The sequence below is a fragment of the Balaenoptera borealis genome, assembly GCF_965194805.1.
Source record: "Balaenoptera borealis genome assembly, chromosome: 19".
Lineage (NCBI taxonomy): Eukaryota > Metazoa > Chordata > Mammalia > Artiodactyla > Balaenopteridae > Balaenoptera > Balaenoptera borealis.
The window spans coordinates 5,166,005-5,193,893 of record NC_138878.1 but is presented as its reverse complement, the minus strand read 5'-3'; the positions used below and the strand labels follow the sequence as shown (position 1 = coordinate 5,193,893).

The window sequence follows — 27,889 nt, the reverse complement described above, 5'->3', positions numbered from 1 at the left end:
CCTGGCTGCTGGAACACAGACCCAGTGACCTGGACCCTGGGGACAAGCAGAGGGGCCGTGGCACACCCCACCTCACTTGAGGCAGCGGCCGCTGCCTGGGTGGGGAGCAGCCAGCAACGTGGCCCTTCCTTGGGCTTCTCCTGATAGAAGTTCTGTGAATTCAGGCACAGGGAGAGTTCAAGATATCCCACTGGAAAGTCAATACAGTCATCCGTCCATATCCACAGGGGATTGGTCCCAGGACCCTTGCAGATACCAAGCTCCACGCTTGCTCAAGTCGCTTATATAAAATGGCATAGTATTTGCACAGAACCCATGCATATCCTCCTTTGTTTTAAATCATCTTTAGATTCCTTGTAATGCCTCATTCAATGTAAATGCTATGTAAATAGTAGTCAATACAGTGTAAATGTTATATAAATAGTTGCCAGCACACTGCAAATTCAAGTTTTGCTTTTTGTAACTTTCTGGAATTTTTTTCCCAAACATTTTTTGTCTGCAGTTGGTTGAATCCCAGATGTGGAACCTGCAGATATGAAAGGCTGACTGTAGTCTGCCTGCCTTGCTCTTCAGTGCTGATGTGTCGCATAATTAATCAGGTCAAAGAAGGAGAAGGCCTTTCGTGCACCGCCTTCTGTGAGCGTACAGTACTGGGGAACAAATGCAAAAGGGCTATTGTAGGCATAATAGATGACAGAGTAGGAGTTGGTTCATTTCAGGGGAGTTTATCTTAATGTAATTTTCTCAGTTAGCGAACTTGCCTAATGGTGGAGGGGCACACCGGCTAGCACATGTTCAGGTACCTAACAGGCACGTTGTTAGTTTGCTAGGGCTGCAGTAAAGTACCATAGACTGGGTGGCTTAAGCATCAGAAATGGATTTTCCTACAATTTTGGAGGCTAGAAGTCTAAGATCAAGGCATCCACAAGTTTGGTTCCTTCTGAGGCCTCTCTCCTTGGTGTGTAGACAGCCGTCTTCTCCCTGTGTCTTCACATGGTCTTCCTTCTGTGTTTGTCTGTCCTAATCTCCTCTTTTTATAAGAACACGAATCCTATTGGCTCACCCGCCCCCCAGTGACCTCATTTTAACTTAATCACCTCTTTAAGGACCCTGACTCCAAATACAGTCACATTCTGAGATGCTGGGGATTAGGACTTCAGCATAGGATTTTGAGAGGGAAGTAATTCAGCCCACAACAGACACCGTTACAATTCAGGGCAGCGCCTTTTAAAGGGGACTCTGGTGGGTAAGAGAGAATTTGTGCATTACAGCAGGCCTCGGAGTTTTTGTGGCTCTCACAGCCTCACAAAAACCAAACTCCAGGACCGTGCACACCTGAGTTGGGAGAGGCATGATTCAGATTCGGAAACAGGGTCTATTCTATGCATAGCAGGTACGGTAAGAAAAAACATAGCTAAGAAAAATACAGGCAAAATTAAAATCCCTGTACTTTACCGTAATGAATTGTATGTTAGAGAAAGAAGTATCCTGGGATGGGAATCCTCAGGCAGCTCTGTGTTCTTCATTTTACTGTGTGTTGTCAGGTGTACCCCTCGAGGTGTAGGCAAGCCCCATTGCTGCATCTACACAAGCCAGCAAGGCAAAGACACCTTGCTACAGAATCTGAGCCAATGTTTTATATTTTACCTCTGTTATTCGTCTACACATTTCCCTTTTCTTGGAAAAATACCACATTGCCTCTTGATTTCAATGTTATAGACATTGTTTTGCCCTGGATGGCTAGGCTCTCTGTTCAGTTCACCACACATCATATCTGCCACTTATTATGTTAAACACACACATAATAAAAGTGTAGAGAGGTGTATAAAACAACATTGCTTCTCTAAAGATTCAGCCCTACCACGTTTGTTCATACATCACTTGGATTTCTATTAACATAGTAAAAACGTTCTGCAAAGTGACTTTGAAATGACAGTGCATTTCTAAGCTACTAGTAAAGAAATGCTAAGGGGGCGGGGAGACTTTTGCTTTCAAATACTAGCATGATTCAGGCCAAAGAAGCCTCAGGCCAAAGCAATCTGAGCCCTTTGAGCTTTTAATTAATGGACTGATTATATAGTTCAAGCCAGTAACAAGGGAACTGTGTGTCTTAGCCTCTGTCTCTATCACTGCACAACAGATTGACCCAGCTTAGGAGCAAGTGCCTGCACCTCTTTCTTCATGGGTTCATCTCACCCTCTCTCCATCCAATACACTTAGCTCTCTAACTGACAGGTCAACAGAGCAAAGTGTGATAATCCGACACCCACTGGAAACGGCCCCTCCAGCAGGGGGAGCTCACCCAAGAGCTGGTCATCGCCCCAGCATCCATCTTTCCCACATGACAGTATGAAATGCCTCACCTGAGTTCAGGTAGGGGGTACCTCATTTTCATGAGAAATGAGATTCTTCTGACCAACTTATTGTTGATGAAGCCAGGCTGATTCCTAACAAGCACTACACTCTTTTATAAAGAATTGGGAGAGGGGGAGGGCATTTCAAAGAAGGGAAACACAATCCAAGTAGATCTTTGTCTCAAATTTCCCTCCCACCAAAAAAAAAAAAAGTTTAATTTTCAAATCTATAGGCATAAAGCCTTGTTACTTAAATTTTAACCCTCACAAATGGTGAATTCATCTATAGTCGAGATTCTCAGTAACAAATGAAACCTAAGTCAAACTGGCATTAGAGAAAAAAAAAAATGAACTGATTAGCTCGCATAACTGGGACGTGGGATTTTAGCTAGAGCCAGATCTGAGTGTTGGTGGGAAATATTCAAATAGGAACAGTTAGTGGTGGCACCAGCCAATCAGAACAGTGCACACTGGTGATGTCAGGCCTGCATGCGCCATCAGGGCGGGGCTCTCAGGAGTCTTCTTTCCCTCTTGACTCCCCCTCCTCGCCATCAGCTTCACTCTCAAATAAGTCCTGACCTCATATCGCAAAACCCCAGCAGTAGCTCCAGGTGCACAGCCCCAGGAAAGTTCCTTCCCAGGGTTCCAGCAGAATTCCTGGGTCCAGGGCGGATCAGGTGTCTAGCCTAGACGAATCACTGACCACAGGCCTGGGTCAACTCAGGGGAGCTGGTGCAGAAGCAAAACCCTGGGGTCAGGGTGGCAGAGGGCTGGCTGCCCAAAGTAAAGGCAGGCGGTCGGCTAGAAGAAGAAGAAACAGAGGACGCAGAAGCCATGACAATCACGTCCACGCAAGTCATATGATAGTAGATGGCGCTTTGGGCCCTGACTATGGTTTCTGGAAATGTCGAGAGGATCATGTTGCTTTAATGACTTGCCTCAAGTGCCATTAATATCCTTGTCCTTAAAAAGATTTCTTTTATCATTGACGGAAATACTTAATAGATGTAAATTTTACACTCTAAGTAATATGCAGCTGGCATTAAAACACGCACACAGTGTGAAGCATAGGTCCAAACTGACCATCTGCCTGAGCCGGCTACCCAGCGATCTCAGGTGTGTTTTCATGGGGTACGTGGTGGCTCTGGCAGGGGAGCTATCTCCCAGTTCCGTACAACCAAGGTGCTCTGCAAATATCCGATAACTAAACATGTGAGGCTGTTTGCGTCACTACAGCTGAGCTTTCTTACCTATTGATAAAGACTCTCAACCATCAGTAGGAGATACAGTTTTAAAACATTGTTTATAGAGACTGTAACGCAAATTAGTGTCACAAAATAGACTCAGGAACTGTTCAGTATTCATGACTTAAACAGGCAGAGTGTTGACATCCTGGAGTCTGTGGATTTTTTTGGTTTGTTTACATTTAGTAGCTTTTTTAGAGAAGACAAAACTGGGAAATGCCTCCTTAGTCTCCCATAAGGAGGGGTTCTGATGATATGCATCTACTTTCATCTTCAATGAGAATGTGTCTTTAATTCTTTTTTTTTTTAACATCTTTATTGGAGTATAATTGCTTTACAATGGTGTGTTAGTTTCTGCTTTATAACAAAGTGAATCAGCTATACATATACATATATCCCAATATCTCTTCCCTCTTGCGTCTCCCTCCCTCCCACCCTCCCTATCCCACCCCTCTAGGTGGTCACAAAGCACCGAGCTGATCTCCCTGTGCTATGCGGCTGCTTCCCACTAGCTATCTGTTTTACATTTGGTAGTATATATAAGTCCATGCCACTCTCTCACTTTGTCCCATCTTACCCTTCCCCCCGCCATGTCCTCAAGTCCATTCTCTAGTAGGTCTGCATCTTTATTCCTGTCTTGCCCCTAGGTTCTTCATGACCATTTTCTTTTTTTTTTTTTTTTTTTAGATTCCATATATATGTGTTAGCATACGGTATTTGTTTTTCTCTTTCTGACTTACTTCACTCTGTATGACAGACTCTAGGTCCATCCACCTCACTACAAATAACTCAATTTCATTTCTTTTTATGGCTGAGTAATATTCCATTGTATATGAGTAATATTCCATTGTATATATGTGTCACATCTTCTTTATCCATTCATCTGTCGATGGACACTTAGGTTGCTTCCATGTCCTGGCTATTGTAAATAGAGCTGCAGTGAACACTGTGGTACGTGACTCTTTTTGAATTACGGTTTTCTCAGGGTATGTGCCCAGTAGTGGGATTGCTGGGTCGTATGGTAGTTCTATTTTTAGTTTTTTAGGGAACCTCCATACTGTTCTCCATAGTGGCTGTATCAATTTACATTCCCACCAACAGTGCAAGAGTGTTCCCTTTTCTCCACACCCTCTCCAACATTTATTGTTTGTAGATTTTTTGATGATGCCCATTCTGACCGGTGTGAGATGATATCTCATTGTAGTTTTGATTTGCATTTCTCTAATGATTAATGATGTTGAGCATTCTTTCATGTGTTTGTTGGCAATCTATATATCTTCTTTGGAGAAATGTCTATTTAGGTCTTCTCCCCATTTTTGGATTGGGTTGTTTGTTTTTTTGATATTGAGCTGCATGAGCTGCTTGTAAATTTTGGAGATTAATCCTGTGTCTTTAATTCTTAATTACAGTTTTTGCCAACTACCTTTTCCCATTTCTCTCGTGTTTTTAAGAGAAAGGAGAAGCATGAGTGTGTTCTGTATGCCCATCTGTTTCTGTACATCATTTGAAATCTCAGGTAATTGTTATTTGCTGAGCAAGGGCCTTCTGGCTAGGGCTGGAAAAAGCAGCAGCTAGGTTCGAGAGTGGGAGTTTTATTGCTACATTTAGCATATTTCTTCATTCGTGCATGCATGCCTTTGTCATAAATGCCCCCACCTCATTCCACAAAAGGTATGAAACGGAGCTTCATTGCTGTCAGTTCATGCTGGCATAAATATTAAATTCTGTGTAATAATCACTTGGGCTATTCCTCCACTTGGTGCAGTGTTACTTACGGCTAATGCAAAGTCTGTTTTCTCATCAGAGATTAACGGTCTTTTTTCCTTGATCGGGATTAGATAATGCTTCCTTCACAGCTCTTCTTCAGTTCCAAGAACCCATCCACTTTATCTTTGCTGACCTTGCCCCGGCAGGCAGTGCCGGGATTTCCTGCGGGCAGTGGATTGTTTCAGCATTTTCAGGCATTCCTGCAGGCCGTGGAGAGGGAGGGGGATTTCGTCCCCGCAGCCTGGGGGTCCTAACTACCAGGCCCCGGCACCTGTCCTTCTTAGCAGCAGCAGTATTAGTAAAATGCGTTTCCAGATAGTGTCCTGTGTCTGAAGTGGGCTTTTTATCTGTTGAAGTTGGATGCAAGCAACAGAAATTAACTCTGTGAAGTGTATGCAAAAGAAACAAAATGCATCAGAAGGCTGTGTAGGTGTTCACGAAATCAACAAGCAGGTGTCACAGCAGGTGGGACCCAGAGTCAGGGGAGACCAGGGGCAGCAGCATCAGAGCGTGGGCTCAGCCCCAGCTGTCTGCCGAGTCCTGGAGTCAGACTTGAGAGTGATTCTGATGGCTTGGTTTGGGTCAGGGCCCACCCATAGCCAGGGGACGGTTGACTTTGATGACAGACTTTACTGGGGATGGGGTGGTAGCAATCAGAGTATTTTTACCAAAATGAAGGGAGAAGAACTGGCATGTGGGGAGTGGGGAGGAATATGTCCATTCCCTCCCGCTTTCCCAGTCTGTGCTTATATTCCCTCCGTGTCTGATGAGTGTTCTGTCAGAAATCTTTCACCTGTGTATACAATTTACCTTTAATATTGTATTCTCGATACTGTCTTCCATTTTGCTGAGTTAATTTTATTTCCATAAAGCTGGGGAAATCTAGACTTGCCCACTGTTTTAAATAGACTACTTTTTAGAACAGTTTTAGATTCACAGCAAAGGGGGAGGTACAGAGGTTTCCCATACACCCCTAACCCCACGCATGCATGGCCTCCCCATTACCAGCACCCCACCAGAGCGGACTGTGTGTTACAACTGACGAACGTACCTCTTCACGCAAAACCCATAGTCTCCATTAGGGTTCACTGTTGGTGTGGTACATTCTGTGGGTTTGGACCCGTCTACAACGATACATGTCCACCATGATAGTATCATCCTGCATAGTTTCACTCCCTACAATCCCTCTGTGCTCTGCCCATTCATTCCTCCTACCCCCCACCAACCCTTGGAACCACTCATCTCCACTTCTTTCTCCCCTGTTGGCCTCTGTAATGATTGTTTACTTGATTAGGTATAATCTAGTCTTGCTCCTTCTTTCCAAAATCAAAAACTCTTTGGAAAGGGCTCAACTTTCAGACTGACGAAATTACCTGCAAAACTTTCTAAGACTCCCCTCAAAATGAGGTCATAGCCATTAAGGGTGTGAGAAAATAGAGGCCTGTACTGATTGCAATCCTACAGTCTTCTAACCCATCCTGACTTCTTTCCCATTTCCTCTTTTTATATATATTTTCCAACATCTTATAGCTTGCTTAGTAGGAGGATTGGTCTGAATTGCCTACTTCACTAATACCAGATACAAGAGTCCCAGTTTTATCTTTCTTCTATGGCGTGAAACAGACTCAAACACCTGAGAAATGGGCCAGGCTGTTGTTCTGAGGGGGTACATCAGAACAGCAGGAAGAAACAGGAAATCTTATTAAGTGAGCACCTACTGTGTGCGTGAGTGAGCCAGGGCTGGGTCTCCCCATCTGTGACCTCATTCACGTCTGGTGGGGATTGATGAGGACCTTTAACCCCACAGTGTCTCAGTGTCTGATTATCTCTCAGTGGTAATGAAATACCTGCCTGCAGGGCTTCAGTGAGGGTTGAAAGAGTTAGTTTGGCAAAAAGTAGGTCAATTAACCGTGGCCCCTGCATGCAAAGCCTGTTATCTCTCTGTGATCCCGAGAGGCAGCTTGTTAAAACCTCAGCCTGCAGGTGTGCTAGACACCTTTCTCTGGATTTTCCTTCATGGAAACCCATTCAGGACTTCCTCTGCTCTGTTTCCTCTCCTATTGTTGAAACACTAAGGAGAGCTCATTGTAATTAACTCACCACTATCCTGGATGAAGTCATTTCATGCTGGTCTAGGCACTGGCTTCCGGAAGAATTAACCACTGCCCAATAGGAATTCTGTTGACACAACTGTCTCAGTTTTGGTTGTCCCAGAAGCAGACACTGAGACAGGGATTGGGTGCAAATTGTCTATTTGGGAGGTGATCTCATAAAATACCAGCAAGGGAGTGGAAAGTGAGACAGGGAAGGGAATGCACCAGTGCACTTTGCATTGTCCAGCCAGCTACCGCTGTGGGCAAAGGGGGCCAGTCCTGCTCGGGGAACCCCAGGAGACCGTGGAGGCTTAGTTTACCCGAAGCGATGGAGCTGGGGTATTTATATGTCAATTCCCATCGGTTGTGGGGAAGGGGCGCTCTGAGTGGGGCTGATTCCCCACCACTCCAGCCCATTGCACAGGTGGGCAAAGGGCTCTGGCTGCCAGAGCAAGATCTCAGACAGAGAAATGGAGGTGCTGGCAGGTGGCACCAGCCTGATGTGCACTAAAGGGGTACTGGGCACTGTGCCAGGGCACTGTCAGTGTCTCTTAAAACTAACTCCTCCATCTCTTCTGGTCGCTGCCCCTTTTTAAGGCAAATTAGTAGTGAGAGGCAAATGGTCATGCGGCATTCCATTGATCAGGCACATATGACAGTGATTTTGATTCCAGAATTTGTCAGGCCTTGCCCTCACTAACTTCTGCACCCTGACTCGGCTCACAAGAGCCAGATGTGGACCCCATGCAAACCAAACCCAGGGGTGGTCCGTTCTGGAAGGTAAGTCCCACGGGGCCTCTCCTATGGAGCAGGATCCTTGCAGAATGTTTTCCCTGACACAGCCTCCGTGGAGTGGCCCATAACTGTGTCCAGAACGGGTAGGGCTCCAGCAGGGTGTTCCTAGGGGTGGGTGGTCTCGGCAGTGAGGCTTGAGCCTCCCCAAGCCTGGGAGTTTCCACGTCTGCACCTCCAGCATCATCAGTAGTGCCATGTTTCCATAGCATCAGAATCCCACACTCTTTTTCTGGCTGGAGTGGTTGTTAGATGCAGCCAGAAATGCAGGCACAGCCAACCGCTGCTAGGGTTGGGTGACCACGCTCCTTGAAGGCTCGACCAAAGTCACCTGAAGGTCACAGCCTGCAGCCATCCAGACCAGCTTCATTTAGGGTTGACAGCCCCATCTATCCTCCAAAACTCTATGGGTCGGAGAATTGAGTTGTGATATATCTTGTATCCCATACCCAGAGCACAGAAGAACTCGTGTCTTTTGCACACTCAGCCATGGAGACGTTGCCTTCTCTTGCTCTTTGTAACAAGTAAATATAGTTTAAAGGGAGGAGAGAATGAGATTTGCTGTTTTAAAATATATTTTAATAGATTGAGTTTGTTCTCGTAAGGCTACTGTGGGGTCTGAGACCCCAGTGTAGCGGAATCCTTCCTTACAATTGCTCTACAGTGGACAAGTCACGTACATTCTGCTCTGGGCACTGTTCTTAAACACCTGTCTGAGCAAGAGTCTGTGGCTCTTCTATAATTATGCAGACCACACTGTCTCTACCTTCCAGTAGCTTGTGGTCTCCTGGAAGCAGTAAGAAATCAAACAGCAGAGTTTTTACAAAAGCCACTGATGCATTCATCCCTGGTGGCGCGGTGGTTAAGAATCCACCTGCCAATGCAGGGGACACAGATTCGAGCCCTGGTCTGGGAAGATCCCACATGCCGTGGAGCAACTAAGCCCGTGCGTCACAACACTGAGCCTGCGCTCTAGAGCCCACGAGACACAACTACTGAAGCCCGCGTGCCTAGAGCCCATGCTCCGCAACAAGAGAAGCCACCGCAATGAGAAGCCCGCGCACCGCAACAACGAGTAGCCCCCGCTCACCGCAACTAGAGAAAGCCCACATGCAGCAGTGAAGACCCAAACACAGCCAAAAATAAATAAATTGAATAAATAAATTTATTAAAAAAAAAAAAAAAAAGCCACTGGTGCTGAGGCCCAAGCGAGTAGTCCAGGCATAAACGCTGTAGACATTCAGGAAGAGAGCCCCAGGGACTAAGGTGGTCCAGCAGGGCTGGTAGGAGGGGCCAGGATTTTCATGGGACCATCCTGGATAAGCAGGGTAGGGAAAAGCTGATGGGAGAGGGTGGTCAGTGATTTTAGGCACATCTGGGGACAGTGGGGAAATCAATTTTGCCAGAGTAAAGGGATTGTATGAGGAAGTATAGGCTGCATTCTAGGGCAAGCTAAGTAAACTGGACTCAGTTCTGAACTGGGGTAGATGGTTATATACACAAAAGAGCACTGAGGGAGGACCCCAGGGACACTGCAGTCATGAAGCCTGTTGGGAAGCAAGGTACTAATCCAGGGAAGAAACAGGAGGGCTTGAAATGGGGGCGGGGGCAGAGTGCCACCTTCTCATGGTGTGAGCCTGTGCGGGCCGCACAGTCCCTCTGAGCTCAGGCCCCTTATCCTTGAACCGGTACTAACGATCCCTGCCTCAAACAGTGATGGTTACGATTATATGCGCTGTCATGTGTGCATGCCTGACGGTGTACCCAACCAGAGGAGGTGGTCATGACGTTAGGGCGATGACGTGGAGTCTTGGCCCAGAGCCAGTTCAGAGCAGCTCGCAAGAGCCAGTTGTTACCACCTCTGTCCAATTCCGCACTCCATGGCATCATGAGAGACTCGAAGTCAGTCACGGTGGAAGTATTTACACCACAGAAATGGGCAAATGCTACTAATCTGGGCTTTATTTTTCCTCCAGAAAACCAGATGTTGAACCTTGATCAGTGCACCTCTGGCAATCTAAAAGGAAAATAAGAGCCAGATGTGAATGTAATCAAAAGAGGGAAGACTAAAATAGCAGGCCTGAGCAGATTGGGTTTGTGTGTCCTGTTGGCCCACACCCTTGTAAGGTGCTTTGTTTTTATCTTGGTTTTCTTTGGGGGTTTGGGGGTTTTTTTCGTCCAGCACAGTCACTGCTTTCTGTCTGGAGTCTCTGGCCCTCCTTCCAAAGCTGAGCTGTTTGGAGACTGGAGGAGGGAAGTAGGGGGTTCAATGTCATCTTACTAAAAACATTTACTAATAAAAGGTTTAGTGTTAATATAGCAGCTTAAGATTTCTCCCAGCTTTTACTCAGCAGCAATGGATTGAATCGTTGACTGGATTTTACTACGCTGTGGTTCCACTGAGGAAGACCAAGTTCTTAAATCATGCGCCTGACAGGTGCCATATTTTTGAGCCTGGAGCCAAGCTGTGACCTTCTAGTTTCACAGTAACTAGAGCTGGGTGACATGCATAATAAAGGGAGTACATAGAGTATTTTTAAAATATGGAAGGAAACCAAAGTCAGATAGAAGTGTCAGTCTGAAACTGGTTACCAGAACCTAGGTGATCAATCTTTTCCCATGTCTCAGGATTCTGTTGCAATAAGTATGGTGACTTTCACTTGGCAAAAGGATTTTGAAATATGTGAGTTTGAGAAGCTACCCCATGCCAAGGACCATGATCCACATGTGATGTAATCTTCACAACCACCTTATGAGTAAGGTTTTAGTGTCTCCATTTTACATACGGGAGAGAAAAAGCTCAGAAAGGTTGGTACCACTCCCGGTGACCCACAGGTGTTAATGACTGAGTGGGGATTTGAACTCGGGTCTATCTGCTGGCCTCTGTTCTAGCCACTATCCCCAAACTGCTTCCCAGTTGGAGGCTCCTCCCTGATTCATAAGCTCACCATGGTTTCCTCTGCCTGGAATGTTCTCCCCACTGTATCTCTACTTGACTATCTCCTTTTCATTTAAGTCTCATCTGTCATCTCCTCTGAGAGGCGTTCCTTGGTCACTGCTTTCTAAATAAGCCCTCCCTAACTCTGCCCACCTGTTACTAGTCGCTCCCTGTGCCATTGCCCAATGTGATGGCTTCCAGAGCATGTGTCACTCTCTGAAATTATTATATTGTCTGTTTACATACTGTTAATAATCTTGCTCTTTCTAGAGCATAATAGTTCTGTCATAGATGTAGTAATACATAAGAGTTCCTAACACACAGTAGCCATCCGATGAATACTGAAATAATGGATGGATGGATGGCTGGATGGATACATGAATGGACAGATACATGGATGGATGCTTGGATGCCCGGATGCAGAGATGGATATGTGAGTGGATAAATGGATGGATACATGGATGGATGGGGGTGTGAATGTATATATGGATGGATACATGGATGGATGGGGGTGTGAATGTATATATGGATGGATACATGGATGGATGGGGGTGTGAATGTATATATGGATGGATACATGGATGGATGGGGGTGTGAATGTATATATGGATGGATACATGGATGGATGGGGGTGTGAATGTATATATGGATGGATACATGGATGGATGGGGGTGTGAATGTATATATGGATGGATACATGGATGGATGGGGGTGTGAATGTATATATGGATGGATACATGGATGGATGGGGGTGTGAATGTATATATGGATGGATACATGGATGGATGGGGGTGTGAATGTATATATGGATGGATACACGGATAGATGTATGAATACATGGGAGGATGAACTTGAACAAGCTCAAATTGGCCATGGGAGATTTCTTTCCAGTTCAGGCCTCCTGAAATTATATTGGAGCCCATCTCCTAAGTCCTCCTGAAGGGGTCCTGGGAAGCTCTCCTGGAGACCTCTACACTTACCTCACCATTCCCCACCAACCTGAGTATCGGCCTCCCCAAAGGAATAATATTATTGATGGAGAGAGGTCAACAGAGATACAGGCTGCTGGTTGAACAAGAGCTGTGTTGAAACCAGGGAAACCCCAAGAGGAGACCTGGCTAGGAGTAGCTCCCCTGGTATGGCCTTTGGGTGAACCCCTGTGTGTCTCCCCAGCCTTCCTACCAGTTCCAGGATCATCCAACCCCAGGATTCACAGATCCTGAGGATATATAGACATCAAAACATGCATGGCCTGTACTATCCAGGCTCACCTAGTCTAGAAGAAAAGGTAGCTGTATAAACAACCACTTTATAATCATAAATATAAAAGCTGTGATGAAAATGACCTTCAAGGGAAAAACAGGACAGTATGACAAGGGCAGAGAGGAAGGCATATCTGTGTCTCCCTGTAAGAGTCAAGGAAGGAAGAGACAGCCAAGCTGAGACTTGAAGGCAGGCCAGGGAAAGGGTGTGCAGGCCCAGGAAACGTAGGCAAAGGCACAGAGGCTAGAGCTGCTCACTCAACGAGTGAGCACGACAGGAAAGGGTCTTGTATGGCCCGCTGTGGGGTTTAAGCCCAGATCTGTAGGCAGTCGGGACACCTGAAGGACTGAACTCAGAAGGATGTTATGATCTGAATTTTAGAAAAAGCTCATTCAGGCACAAGACACATGTTAGGGGAAGAGGGAAGAGGCCGCGAGGCCGCTTAAGAGATGATGGCAGCCAGGACCAGAACAGCAAGGAAGAGAATTCAAAGATGTGCAACCGATCTGAGAAGCATGAAGAAAGTAGAATCAAAATGATTTGGTGATTAACTGGACATGGAGGGTGAAAAGGAAGCTTTGTGGCCATCCCCCAGCCGGAGGGAAGGTTCCTGACCTGCTTGTTGATCCCCCTTAGATCAAATGCACTGGACTCTATACCTCAACCTTCCAGCTGCTTAAAGGAATGGCAGAGCCCCAGGCCCCAGCGAATCCCAAATGCCCAGCCCTGGACCAGCATCAAAAACCGATGGAGGTGTTAAAATCACAGAGGCTTAAGCCCTCCCTCGGACCTACCAGCTCAAGAAGTTCAGTGTCAGGACCTGGGAATCTGTGTCTTTAATTCCACAGGTGATTCTGGGGCCAGAACCATAGGGCACGCAGTCCGGTAAACACTACTTCAGCCTCTCCGCGGATACTGGGGGAGGAGTGTCAGAAGCCCGGTCATCCCTCTGTGCCCACTTGCTCCAGGCCAGCGCAGTGTCTCCCGCAGAGCAGGTGGGGGCTGAGGGTACCTGGATGGCTTTCCCATCATCCCACGCGCTGGATACCAGTTCTGTGCCACCCAGCTTGTCGTACGTGGGCGTGAAACCTCTGCAGAGGCCAGCAGTGTAATGTGTCCTGGGCACAGTCTGGCTGACTTGGTGTTAAATCTAGACAAAGAAGTCGACCTAGAATGTTCCAAAGCAAAGGCAGTAGTTTCCCTGCCCAACGCTGTCAGGAAATTAAATGACTAAACCAGCAATAAAGCAATGGGCCAAACAGTCAAGTTTGGGCACAGCTTTAACGACTAATTTCTAATGAGAGTTTCAAAACACTACTTTTCCAGAGCAGAAAATCAAGTTGTGCTCATTTATAACCCATCATCTGCAGTGAGTCGGAGGATATTTTTTTCTGTGTTGTCAGTTAACTTTCTGAGCCCATCAGAATACAAAGTAGGGCCGCTGGGCCATAAATCAGCTCTTTAGGACCTGATAAATGGTTATTGTACAAATCCTGCATTTGCATTGGATCTGGGGACATAAATCTACTTTTCATGATCTTACTTTAAAAAAATTATCCCCCTGAAGTCAGAGTGAGTAATTTATACCGGCATTCTTTGCCAGCTGTTTATTTTTCTCACCTTTAATGACTGACTTTCCACTCTCTGCATTTACACTATATTGTAAAATGTCACTCATCATGTAGAAGAAACTCCCAGGACTTCAGTTTGAATCTACCCACCAGGAATAATTTTATAACTTTTTACTCAGCCATGAATAACTGTTGTTTGGGTAAGGACTGTCATAATTTACTAGCATTAGAAAGAACCTTACAGACCATTGATGAACCTGCCCTTTGTTCTATAGATGGGAAACCAAGGCTCAAGAGTGGCAGTAATGTCACCAGCCCAAATTGGTGACAAGACGAGGACTCCTGCTTGGGTTTGGGAGAAACAAGAATCCTTGATGCCATGAAGAAACAGCTGTAACCTTCATGATTAAGAATAAGTGAAACATCCATTCAAAGACAGTGACGTGAATTGATAGGAACGGCCAAGGGGAGAGCAGGGTGCTTGCTCCCTCATTCATTTGTCATTCATTCATTCACCAGGCAACTAGTGACCATGGCCCATTCTGCTGCAGTCATTACAAGTAAGAAGAAAGATCCCGTAGATGAGACTCAGAGAGTTCTTCGTTTGACCCAGCATATGTCAAGCAGGCAAAAATGAAAGAAAATCAAACTACCCCTGTCATTTTTTGGCTTTCTGCAGTTCATTAGTAGAATATTCTGAAGAGCATCATGCGAAGGGTGTTTGGTTTTTGTCTTGTTTTGCTGCTGTGCTTTAATCACCTTGGAAACCATGGAGAGCTCACTTCCTTGAAGGTATTTTTCTTATATCTAACAGCTTTGGGGCTTCCCTGGTGATGCAGTGGTTAAGAATCTGCCTGCCAATGCAGGGGACACGGGTTCGATCCCTGGTCTGGGAAGATCCCACATGCCGCGGAGCAACTAAGCCGGTGTGCCACAACTACTGAGCCTGCGCTCTAGAGCCCACGAGCCACAACTGCTGAGCCCACGTGTCACAACTACTGAAGCCCACGTGCCTAGAGACCTTGCCCCACAACAAGAGAAGCCACCGCAATGAGAAGCCCGTGCACCGCAGTGAAGAGTAGCCCCCGCTCGCCTCAACTAGAGAAAGCCCACGCACAGCAACGAAGACCCAACGCAGCCAAAAATAAATAAATAAATAACAGCTTTATTGAGAACCCCACAATCTACCCATTTAAAATGTACATTTCAATGGTTTCTAGTATATTCACAGAGTTGCACAACCATCACAACTATCAATTTTAGAACATTTTCATTACCCCAGAAAAAATCTATTCTCTTTAGCCATCACTTCCATTCTGCCTCTCCTCTGCCACAGACAACCACTAATCTTTCTACTAATCTACTACTAATCTATTTTCGGTCTCTATGGATTTGCCTAGCCTGGAGATTTCAGATGAATGCAGTCATACAGTGCGTGACCTCCTTAAGGTTCATGGTCTCTTTGTAGAAAGACATGAATGTGGGAACAGAACGTGCTTACTGTCCCCAAAAAAGACATTCATCCTTTTTTTCCCTCAACTTTATGAAAGTTTCAAACGCACAAAATGTTGAAAGAATTTTATAGCGAGCACTCATTCACCCATCGCCTAGATGCTACCATTTTCTTCTACTTGCTATATCGCAAACCTACCCATCTCCCCCATGGACCACCATCTTAGTGGTGCTCAAGGAAGCAACTTCCAACCTTGCCATCTTGAGAAGGAAATATATTCAGTTTTGCACAATAAAATGTCAATGTAGGAGATTTAAAAGCCAAGAATGTTAGTAAATTGACAGTAGAGGCCCTGAAAGACAAAATTACGTTCAAAGGTTGAAGAAGGCTTGGAATAGCTTTCCAAGAGACCATGTGTTAGGGACATGAGGCCCAAGGACTGGCCAGGTTTGGGAATGACAGATCTCTTGAAGGGACCAGCCGACAGCTTGGCTCAAAGGTCCACACTGGGAGAGCCAGAGAGTAAACCACATGGTTACAGGAGATGGCAGCCTTTTCCTGCATCTGCTAATTTGGCCATTTTTTTGCGATTCAAGGGTTTAGTTTATTTTGTGTCAATTTTGACTTATACATTTGAAGGGAAGGCGCTTTTCTTTTTCTCTTGCATAGCAGAAGCTTTTAGAAATGTGACTATACCCAGAACCCAAGCTCCTCCCAGGAGTAAGAGCCCAGCATCATACACTCAGATGCCCTGGGCTGTGGTCTGGACAGGCAGGAGTGGAAATGGTGCGTGAAGAGAGGGATCAGGACACTGGGGGGGTGCTGGAACCACATACCACTCACTCTCTGCCTCCCAGCCCATCCTTGACCTTGGCCTTCAAGTCCTTTGTGCCCACCCAGGAGCCTGGGGAGAAGATGCCCGCTCTTGCCCTCTGATGCCACAAGCCTGTGTGTGTGAGTGGTGTGACTCAAGAAGGGTTGGATGACACTGGGCTGTGTGTGAGTGTGTGTGTGTGTGTGTGTGTGTGGTAAAGACACATTTAATTTGTGTTCCTATGAAGTGAGAAGAAAAGGTCTTGGCAAACAGTTCAGTAGCTCCTGCCGATAAGTGCACGGTAATTCTTTTTAATGAGAGAACTAGCCTTGATATGAGCCGTATTAAGGCTTCTATTGGAATGGGAATTCAAAATGCTCATCTTGGTAATTTACTCATCAGTCACCAATGTTTACCAAATGCCAGTGGATGCCTGGGGAGAAGAGAAAGCAAAGATAAATAAGACATGTCTCCTGGACCTCAAAGAACTCTTGTCCAGTAGCAGAAAACGTACAATTATGACATGTCATTTTTATTGTATATACACTTATGATTAGATTGGGCCGTATGAAACTGCTGATATTTGATGGGTTTTGACCAATAAAATGACAGCTTTATGATTCAACCTAATATTTATATAGTATTGTATCAGTTTGCTAGGGCTGCTTCTCATTGCGGTGGCTTCTCGTTGTGAAGCACGGGCTCTAGGCGCGCAGGCTTCAGTAGTTGTGGCACGCGGGCTCAGTAGTTGTGGCTCACGGGCTCTAGAGCGCAGGCTCAGTAGTTGTGGTGCACGGGCTTAGTTACTCTGCGGCATGTGGGATCTTCCCAGACCAGGGCTCGAACCCATGTCCCCCGCATTGGCAGGCAGATTCTTAATTACTGCGCCACCAGGGAAGTCCTGTCATGTCTTTTAATATCTGCATGGTGTTTCATTATCTGGGTAACTAATCACTTTTGATAGACAGTTACCTGGTGTTTCTTTAATTTTTCTATAATGAACAGTGACGGAAGAAACATTCTTGTAGCTAAATAACTCTGCCAAATAAGTTTGAGTAATGCTGTGTTCTGAGGCCCTTTCTCGGATATTCACAGTGTGAATCTACATTTTCAAGGCTCTGAGAAGCCCTGCAAAGGAGGGGAAGCTTTGATTTTATTAACCCAGCATTCCCAAATTTTAGAAGTTGCTCCCTTACTATTTCTTTAGGCTAAATTATTAGCAAAGGAATTTCTAGATCAAGGAATATATAGAGTTTTAAGGGATTTTCACTTATTTCCTTCTAGGAGTGTTGTTTTAGGAACTGGCGATGTTGGAGACAACTCTTCCTTCTTGGCTAAACTGAGACGTTCTTTTAATCACAATTAGATGAAAAGTTCAAGACACAAAAAGCATATGCGATGTTCTTTTTAAACAACCAAGCAATCAAGACAAGTGCAAAGAATTACCTGGGTTCTTTTTGAGTCTTCTGGGAAGTCAGTTTAGAAGAGGTTGATTCATCCAGAAAGCGTAAGTTTTCTTTCTCTAGAGTTCAGACAGGAAACATGTAAAATGAGTAAAAGTCTCTCGTGTGGACCATCCCAGAGGGTCCTGGGAGATTTTAAATGCTGCAGTGGACCGTTGAGAAATGTCCATTGTAAATACTACTTTTGATATAAAACAACAAGGCTCAAAGTAAATGTTTTGGACGGGCTGACTACTCTTCTTATATTCTGCCTCCATGCAACCTTACTGGCTTATTTATTTATTCAGCAAACACTTGCTAAACTTGCACCACGAGCTGGGCCCTAACTAGGCCCTGAGGACAGCTGTGAACAAGCCTTTGTCCTCTTGTAGACCTTACATTCCAGTGGGGAGACGGGCAGTGAACAAGTAAATCAATACATAACCACATTAGCAGGCTGACTGCAGGGTGCAGCACGTGCCAGTGGGAAAGCAAGCAGCCTGATGGGATGGGGAGTCGATGGGAGAGGCCCCGTAGATGGGCGGGGTAGGAAGGAGGTGACATTTCAACTGAGGTCTGAAGAATGATAACGAGCCAGCCAAGCAGAGAGCTGGGGACAGAATTCCCGGCAGAAACCAGCAGCTAAAACGAAGGCTGGGAGGGTGGAGGGCTGGGGGCCTCAGGTCTGGGGAGCACGATGGGTGGATGGTGGGGAGGCAAGAATGAGGAAACAGCTGGCGTTCTCGGGCAGCGGGAGGCTCAGAGGCCCAGGATGCGTTGTCGCCCTTGTCAAAAGCTCTGTGGCTCTGCACACCTGAGCGCACCGGGGCCACTTACCCACCGCATACCGCGTGGACCAGGCACACGGCCGTCCTCACACGCCCTGCAAATGCTGGGACATTGACTCCTCAGAATTCCGTAGCTTGTCCTCCCGTTTGCTTTTCATGCACTGGCATTTTGCTCATGCGCTCACCCATCCTTGACTAAGACCTGCGACGGACCAGACGTGTGACAAGTCACTGGGCTTGGGAAGAGAGGGAGACAGCCGCTCCCCATCGTGTGCACTCACCACCTCGTGTGCGAAGTGCAGTGTCTGGCGATGAATGCCCTCGGCGAAGGTCCGCATCAGGGGGCGGGGAGCTTCCTGCCTTGTTCACTGCAGTCTCCCCAGTCCCTCGCAGAGCTCTGGGCTTCTAACATGTCTTCCAAAAATACGCATGGAGTGAATGTAGGACATCAGTGCCCAGGGCTCTGTGGTGGGAGATGCCTGCCAGCTCCTTCCCACAGGGGAGCCAGCGGAATCACCTGCTTGGGGGATAACTCAGCTAGACCATGGGCCATGCCAAGGTCAGTGGAAATGCGCTCCAGGCGAGGTCTCTCCGTATGCAGCCCAGACCCTCTCGGCTCCTGCCAAGAACCATGTGGCTCTCCCCACAGCCCAGCCTCCGTAAGAAGCAGTGTCTGCAGTCGCTCACCACCTGGACTCCAGTGGAGGGAGGAGGCCTGTCCGCCAAGCCAAGCACACGCCCATGAGAACCTCCTCCGTGGCAGCTGGCCAGGCTGTGCTCACCGACCTTCAAGGCGTAAAGCCGGGCTCAGCCATCCATCTGTCCCACTGTGGTCCCTGCAGCAGCCTCACTCATCGACTTCTCGAAAGTGCCGATACCTCTGCCCAGCTTGGTCTGAGCTGAGCTCAAAGGCTCAGGGGCTGAGCAACGGCCATGGCCTGTCAGTTAATCACCCAATAAAAATAAACTGAGAACGAATGCAGGGGGTTTGACTAACTTTCCTGTGCTGGTCTTCTGACATCCCGGTTTGCTCTCCCACGTTTCTTCAAGACAACCCACCATGGGAAACAGCACCTGGCCCAGACACCACCACGCCATCGCCTTTAGTGGACAGAAGCTGAACTTGACCTGCAAGCTGTACAGCCCTGGGCAGAGAGGCCCCCAACCTGGGCCACACGCTGCAGGGGGCTTTATCTGTCCCAAACTCTGAAATGCTGAAACTAGTTTATTTTATTTTGCTTTTCAGCCTTCTAATAAGTGTTAGTAAAGTTGGGCACTCATGGACGAGGGATGGCCTCACAAGCCACAGGATGCTGAGCTACATGCCTGCAGGGTGAGGAAGAAATCCAGCCTCTGTCCTGGAAATCAGAGAAAGAGAGGCTGCTTTGTCTCAAGTTGGTCACCCCAAATCTCCCAAAGTGAGTGTCTAGGGAGCTCCGTCCCCCTCCTCACTTGAGTGGCCTTCTGGAAGACCCTTATACACTGGAAACCCTGCCTCCAATCACCATCCAAGGGTCCTAGGCCCAGGCCCACCTTCCACCCTGGCCTGACTCTACCCCAGCAGATGGGCTTGCAGGACAGAGGCTGGCCCAGGGCCAGCAGGGCCCCCTTTGCTTCCTTGGGGGCATGACGGTGATCCCTGGGGGCGGGGCTGCACAGCCCTGGGTGGTGGTGAGGGCTGGGCTATGGGCGAACCTTGACTGCAACGCTTACATAATTAGACCTGAGGAATGTGGACCTTCCCTGTGCCCTGGGGACGTTAAGGATGGGCCCATGAGTGGCCACTGAGAACTGGACCCCATCGCACAGCCTAAACATGGTCTGGTGGGATAGGAAAGTGAAAGTCTCCTTTTAAGAAGCCTGATAAGACAGCAGAATCCTGTCATCGTATTAGAAACGCACAAAAAACTGAAGGGGCTTGTTTGAGGGCAAAGTGGAGGCTGGCGTCGAGAGCGGTGCCTTTAGTTTTCACTATTTATAAACGTTGAGATTTTCTAGGAAGAGATGGCCGCTTCTCTAGAGTTAGGCTTAGCATGAGTTGTTTTCTTCCTGAGGATGTTTTTTGGCCTCAGTGGTCCTAGGTGGAGGCGTGTGGGCCTGGAGTAATTTCCTAGGGCACGTCTCAGTGTGGGGCTCAGCACCCCCAAAGTCCTGCCTCCACGGCCTTCATCCAGCTCAAGTCCTCCAATTTGTGATCCTTCAAGAGCAGGGACCACCAGCAGCCCTTATCTAGGGAAGACGGGGAGAGAAAAGGACTACCGAAGACGAACTGATTTAAAGTGGGGACCAAAATCCAACTCAAAACCAAAAAAAGATTTGACTGAGATCTTATTTTGGAACAATAAATGATGAAAATCAGTTTGTTTCTTAGTTTAACCCCAGCCATAAGCTGTTCTCGGAGTGAACATGGATGAACCAAGGATTGTTTTGCTTTGACACAGTTTTTCCAACAACATGCATGACAGCACACGCTACACTTCACGCTCGGCTTGCCTGGCACGTTTACGAAGAGGTGTCCTTCCAAGCCATGCCAGCGTTTCATCCCCTTGCCAGAGGGCGTCACCTAATCCTGGGCAAACCACTTGTTTTTATGATGTTAATTTAAATTTCATTGGCTCCGTGTTTCTGTAAATTTGTTTTGGTTTTACAGTTGCACAAGAATTATGTCCATATGTAAGTATTTAAGTCACATCATAATAAAATTATCAGCCCACGTAAGAGCTCTATGATAATTTTTTAAAGGACCTCATGTTAAGTTTTTGAGTTACTTTGCCCTCATCAATTAACCCTACTACAATCTTTTAAATTTTTATTAAGCACCTGTCTGCTAAAAAATGTATGCTTTTTCTGTCCTTATACATTTGCCAGCAGCCGTGCAAGTATCTTTCACTCAAATTTTTAGCCTCTTTACCCAGCACGTGAATTTGCAAATACATACTGCAAAACATTCTTTTTTGAGGCCCTGATAAACTCATTCTCCTTTCTCTTCTTCTGTCTGGTGACTGGTTTCTCTCTGCTGCTTCCTCATTGTCTGGGGTTTACTTAGGCCAGCATTGCTTTGAGCCTCTTCCTGGAACCCCTCGTCTTCTGTGAGATGAACATCGTGCTCTGTGCTGGTTGGCATGTATTTGGATGGTTCTGGTCTCTGAGAGGCTGACTCATAAGTCTGCCGACCAGGGTTAAGCGGGGAGGGATGTTAGAGACCATTACAGACGTGGCCAGAAGTTCATTCATGACAGGGTCAGTGGAATATTCAGATGATGAGCCATCCTTGCTGGCTTGTTCTTGTTTGCATTCTTGGACCCAGGAACACAGTGAAAGCCAGATGACTCTTCATGGAATGAGCGAATAAGTGAACAAACGGGTGAATATCCTCACACGAAGGAAAGCTTACATTTTACCAAACTGTACCAAATTCCAAGTCATCCTGTTCCCTTCCAAGTGCAGTTTCTAGCGCTTGGGAAAAGCCACCCAGCCCGGATATACAGGTGTGGGAAATGTAACCCTGACGACAGTGCACAGGAGAGGAGCCAGGCCTGATCATTAATAGCAAAATTAATGATCATGATAATGATCATTAATCATGAAAAACAATTTGTAGTTGCATTTTTAAAGCATCTGTTTAATATTTTCACCAACACTGAAGATATCAACTCACGTTCTTGTCTAGAGTTGACAAATGTGTTCTTGGATTTCAGAAATCTGAAGTCTCAGCCTGTTACTGAAAAGAGCCACATATGTAGTTACTGTATCAGGGTCCCAGTTTCCAAAATTTTCTGACATTGTTAAATTTGTGACTTAACACGTTGAATCTGTCTTGCTAGATTTCTCCGTATTTCTTTGTGATCATTTTGGCCTGAGTCAATATTGAGGGCACCTTACAAGACATTTATAATCAGGGCTGTGGGGACTTTGCTTCCTTTTTTAATAACTGCTGCATTCACGTAGGTTTCGAAGGCAGGGTGGGAGACTTCATAAATCATCTTCGGAAATAAGTTTGCAGAATGGGGATGAAGCTCTAACTAGAAAGAGCCCGGTCCCAAAGCCATGTCACAGGCACAAAAGGTCCTTCCTATCAGCCCCTTTGTAAGGACACTGGCAGCAAATTATAACAAAGGATTAGTGGCCTCAAACAAGAGAGCAGGTGTGACCTTTGCTGGGAGAGGTGAGCAGCAGACCTGCCTTGCCTGGCACAGGTGGTGAGCCGGTATTTGGAGATGACAAGCATGATCCTGGCAAGTAGCTGGTGCCCGGGAAATGTCAGTTCCCCTCTGCTTGGCAGGGAAGGCTCCGTGCACACAGGGCTCACGCACTGAGGAGCAGGTTGGGGGTCGGCAGTGTCTTCTGCAGGCACAGAAGATTCACAATAATCTTAAGCAAGGTCAGTATCCCGCTGGCTGGGGCCCCGCCCCTTTCTCTCCCACTAGTGAGAGCAGGTGGTGACTAAGAATGACTATTTTTTAGAACAAATGATTCTCAGACCTCAGTTACCATTGATATCTGCATCATAACTGAGTAGTTTGTCCCAGTGGTTAAGTCTCTAATTTGACTTAGAAGTTGTCAATATGAACCTTCCAATAAAAGAACAGTTTAAGACAATATTATTTGAGACTTTCTAGTGATGAAGATATTAAATTCACACACATGTGCTGTATTATATTAAACCTTTCTCAAGGGTGTATGAAATTTTATAAACAGAAATAGGATTTTACAAGAGTATTATATTAGCTTAATAGTTTGGGTATTTTTTTTTTTTTTTTTTTTAGAAAATGTTACTCTTGTGTAGATTCCAATGCCATGTTCCTGAGTTAACCCCCTAAATAAAACCCACCCACAGGACACAGTCCTAGGGTTTCCTTTCCGAGTTTAATCATTGTGGGTTGAGTGGTAGATCTCAAGCTTTGGTAAACCAGAACCACCTGGGGAACTTGGTAAAAGCAGAAAGGCCCCATCATACTCAGCAACCTGGTAACCCTGATACAAGCCAGATCTGGAGAGCTAATGGCATAGAAAAATTACCAACCCTCACAGTCTACTCTCAAGGCAAACAAAAATACAGACTACGTTCAGGAGACAGAGAATCTGTACTGGAACCACAGCTCTGCCACTTCAAAGCTACTGGCCCAGTCTGAGCCTTTGTTTCCTCATCTGTAGAATGGGGTAATAGTATCTACCTTCCAGGCTGATGGGGCGATGATACGTAATAACGTACACACATCGTGTGGCACCTCCTCGGTGATCAATGAATGTGTGTCTCCAGTTCTAGATACAACAGAAAGCAAATACTGAAAACTAGAAAAACATGATGTGTTGTGTGAGGGAAACTGCCTTGGCCGCAGTCATCACCAGTGTAATTAAATAACTAATGTAAATTACTAATTAACACCCTCTCTGCCTGCCAGAGTGTAAGTTCCAACAAAACAGGAAATCCACTGCTGCCCACCCAGCACCACACTCGGCACCTGGCACACGAGACGCCCAGCAAATAGTTATTCACAGTGAGGGAGTGAACTGCATGGTCACATGCGTGCATGTGTTCATGTGTGTATCTATACATAGTCTGGAAGCCTCTAGACCAAATTTTAGTAATGCTTATTTCTGGAGGTAGATGAGGGTGCTTTTAATTTTCTTCTTTTTGCTTATCTATGTTGCCTGAGTTTTCTGCAATAAACACAAAAGGCCTCATCTGCGTGTCATTGGGTATACGTGAGAGGGTGGAAGCCAGCCATCACCTCACCTAGAGAACGTGTTCCCTCATGATTTCTGGCTTCCTCAAGGGTTTGGATATGTTTTAGGAGAATTAACATGGTTTTAGGAGAACCAGAAATTAAATGATTTCTAAAAAGAAGTAGAATTTCTTTTGACCCATCAGTCCCCTTGTTGTGATCATGGAACATGCAGAGAAGAGCCTGAAACTGCTGTCCCCAGAAAGGCCTGCTGGCAAGGTTGGCCCTTGGCTGATGCCTGGAAGGTTGGATTTCTGGAGGGTTCCCGGCACCCTACCTGGGAGGAGGGCTCCCTGTGCCTGAATTCAGGCTTTGTGCCAAAAAATATGCTTTGTGCGGGACACCTGCTTTCCTTCTGAAAGTCAGCCATTTTGCTCCCTGCCAGGAAGAGGGTGCCTGCAAGGCCAGCCCCCAGCACAAACCTGGGCCCTGAGTCCCTAATGGGCTTCCCTGGTAGACAACACATTGCTGGGGAAGTAAGCTCATCCTGTGTGACTCCCCTGGGAGAGGACTCTACCTGATTTCTCTGGATTTTACGCCATGTGCCTGTTCCCCTTGCTGATATTGTTCTGCATCCTTTCCCTGTGATCAATCTTAGCCAGGAGTGTGACCATGTCCTGAGGGCTGTAAGTCCTCCTAGTGAATTACTGAACCTGGTGGGGGGGTCTTCGGGACCCCCGACACACAGGCTAATCTAAGTAATCCCCTTGTTGACAGCATGGGTGAGGTCAGAGCCCAATGAAGGCACATCTGAAGCAGCATGTAGGTGGGAGTTTGGCTGTAACAAGAGAGAGATGGTCTAGTAGCCTCTTCGAGAGGTCTGTCCATGGGGCACCTCGGGACAAAATTCCTTTAGAATTCTGGGTCGCCCAGGATCTGGGTCAGTCAAAGCATGTGGAAGAAGGCTTGTTCATTCATTCATTCATCCAACAACTGAGTAGCTACTCAGTGTGTGCCAGGCACTCTTCGAGGTACCAGAGACACAGTCAAATGAGATAGATGAAAGGCGGGTGGAGAGTTAGGCAAAGCCTTGGCGACATGGTCGGGAGTTTGGATTTTATTGTGTGCCCAGAGGGAAGTTACTGGAGGATTCTGAGCAGGAACTTACATCATGTGAGATATACACTGAAAATGGTCAATTTTCAGTTGGCTGCTCTTTGAAGAACTGACTGTAGCAAGTAGAATAGAAGTAAGAATCAGGTGCACTGGAGTGGTCCAAGCAAAAGATAATCCCTAGTGATCTCACCTCCTACTTCCTATGACAGAGCAGAGATAATGGACTCACACCAAACCTACCTGTGTCCACTGAAGGGTGGAACGTGAGCTCCTTATTAGGTGTGGTTGTGCGTTGCTTGCTGTCATGGTAGGGATCTGGGAAGCTCTTCCTGTCCACGTCTGCTGGTTGTGGCATCTCTCCGTCCCTGAGAAGTCCTTCCTGTTAGCAAGACTGCTTTTTTTGGCTCTGGTTCCCCAGGAGCAGGAGAGAACGCTGTCCCCCAGATTTCTACAAACGCTGTGGTGGCCTGTGCTGTGTAACTGAGCTAGGATTCTGGAATCCACTGGTCCCTCAGTCTCTTGTGTATGTTTTGTCAGGAGATTTGAAATATGCCCTTTCCTTTGTACTCCGAGCCATAGCTACATGAGCTATTTCAAAACATTGTATTTCCTTCTGCTGGGAATTCTTTCTAGTTCTGTTTTTAAATAAAGTGGTTGATTTGAATCACCCAAGCAGATATTTCATCTAACATAGGGGGCCCATTGGGCTGGAATTAAGTGAGGAGCTGAGTATACACCTCCTGTTTCCTTTCTTCCCTGTGGTTTTACAGGGTTGTTTGCTTCCTTCAGTAGGAATAGAAAATCACTCTGTATTTCCCCTTTCCTTGTTTTCATTTTCCAGGCTCTCATAATCTTTCCCATCCTTACTGACTCCGCTTTGAGAATGAGCTGCGCTTAGGCTCGTGTGTTGGTCTAAACATACCAACCCTCCCTACAACCCATGCCGTCACCCGGGATATTTCTGATGGGTCCCCCCCCATGGGAGCTGGGCCCCTCCAGGTCAATACCAAGCCCAGCCCTCTGGCCTGGGAGCTTCCTTCCCTGCTCTGCCAGGGCCCTGCGGACAGCAAGCCCGCTTCCCACGAGGGAAGCAGGCCCGGACTGTGGTTAGGTGCCCCGCTCCCCGCCTCCCCACTGCCCTGATCTACTAATCAGCCTGCCCTGTGTCTTTCAATGCTGACACCTGGAAGAGGTCGAGCCTTGGCAAGCACGCGAGCAGCTCCTGTGAAGCTACATACCGAGTGAAATGAGTCTTGTTTTTAATTTGATTTTTCTTCCCCTGTAACAAGCAAAGTTCACATTACAGATAAATTGCCTGGAAATTCCAATTTAATAAGACATATGCATTTTTCAGGCCCAGAAGCACAGAAAATATCTTGCACGCCAGTATTTTTGCACTAAAGGTTTATTAAAAAGACACCTTTGAAAATGCAGAAACTTACAGAGTGCCTGGCCAGTCGGTCCAAAGGGCTGATTTGACACAAGGGCTCATAGGCCAGGAGGTAGAAGGGCAGGTTGGTTGATAGGTGTTGAGCTCTTTTCCCCTCTGGGGTAAAAATCTCCAGGGTTAGGGAGGATCACACCTACTTGCAGCAGCTTCCATGCAGCTCTTAGTTTGGAGGGCGTGGGCACGGTGAAACCCAGCACTGGGCACTTGGGAATTCTCAGTAAATGGAATGACCCCGTCCTCCTCTCTCCGTGGCTGTGATTCTGAGGAGACACAGGAAGATGGGCATCGAGGAGATCTGCGGCACGGGCAGACCTCCCTAAGGTCTCCGATTGGAAGAGGCACCAAACAAAATACATCAACTAATAGCGGAAAACAAAGGGCCCAGCAAAAATTCAATTAAATAGGACAACGATGGAGACCTGATTTTTTTTTTTTTTTTTTTTTTTTAAGAGTTTAAGGGAAAGGCAAGTGTTTGGGGTTTGTTTTTTTTTTAATATTTCAGCTTTTTTTTTTTTTTTTAAACTGGGTTTATTTATTTTATTTATTTATTTATTTATGGCTGTGTTGGGTCTTCGTTTCTGTGCGAGGGCTTTCTCTAGTTGTGGCAAGTGGAGGCCACTCTTCATCGCGGTGCGCGGGCCTCTCACTATCGCGGCCTCTCTTGTTGCGGAGCACAGGCTCCAGACGCGCAGGCTCAGTAATTGTGGCTCACGGGCCCAGCTGCTCCGCGGCATGTGGGATCTTCCCAGACCAGGGCTCGAACCCGTGTCCCCTGCATTGGCAGGCAGATTCTCAACCACTGCGCCACCAGGGAAGCCCCTGATTATTTTTTAAGGAAAATAAAATAGTGGAATATTATCCTGTAAAACCACTCAAGTTAATGCTTTCACTGGAAATGTGATGGGTACAGGCCTTTACTGGGCATTGTTCTTAGGGGACAGCTTCCAATTAACATCTGTAAGCTTTCTACTGAATATAACTTTTCCTTATTCAAGAAGCAAACATGTTCATTGTTCTGCAAAACTGTAGCAGCGTAAGACCAAAAAAAAAACCCAAAAAACAAAAAAATGACGGGAGAATGAAAGAGCATTCTTTGCCAATGTGGAAAGCTAGATTATTTCATTCAGTTTTTATTTAT

General features: G+C 46.5%; 1 protein-coding gene and 1 long non-coding RNA gene across 6 annotated transcripts in view; one reads left to right on the top strand and one right to left on the bottom strand.

The window, feature by feature from the left end:
- CDH13 (cadherin 13) overlaps positions 1 to 27,889 on the top strand; it is a 647,236-nt gene that overhangs the window by 578,030 nt on the left and 41,317 nt on the right. The window lies entirely within an intron of this gene.
- On the bottom strand, positions 72 to 26,272 carry LOC309616390. Of its 5 annotated transcripts, none has more exons than XR_014237449.1 (4): positions 18,569 to 26,272; positions 13,464 to 17,811; positions 13,246 to 13,366; positions 72 to 10,267 (listed from the first exon to the last, which is right to left on the bottom strand). It is a non-coding gene; the product is annotated as an uncharacterized lncRNA (long non-coding RNA). The 5 variants fall into 5 exon arrangements; XR_014237450.1 differs by having other exon boundaries at positions 13,246 to 16,722; positions 17,736 to 17,811; XR_014237451.1 differs by having other exon boundaries at positions 13,246 to 13,601; positions 17,736 to 17,811.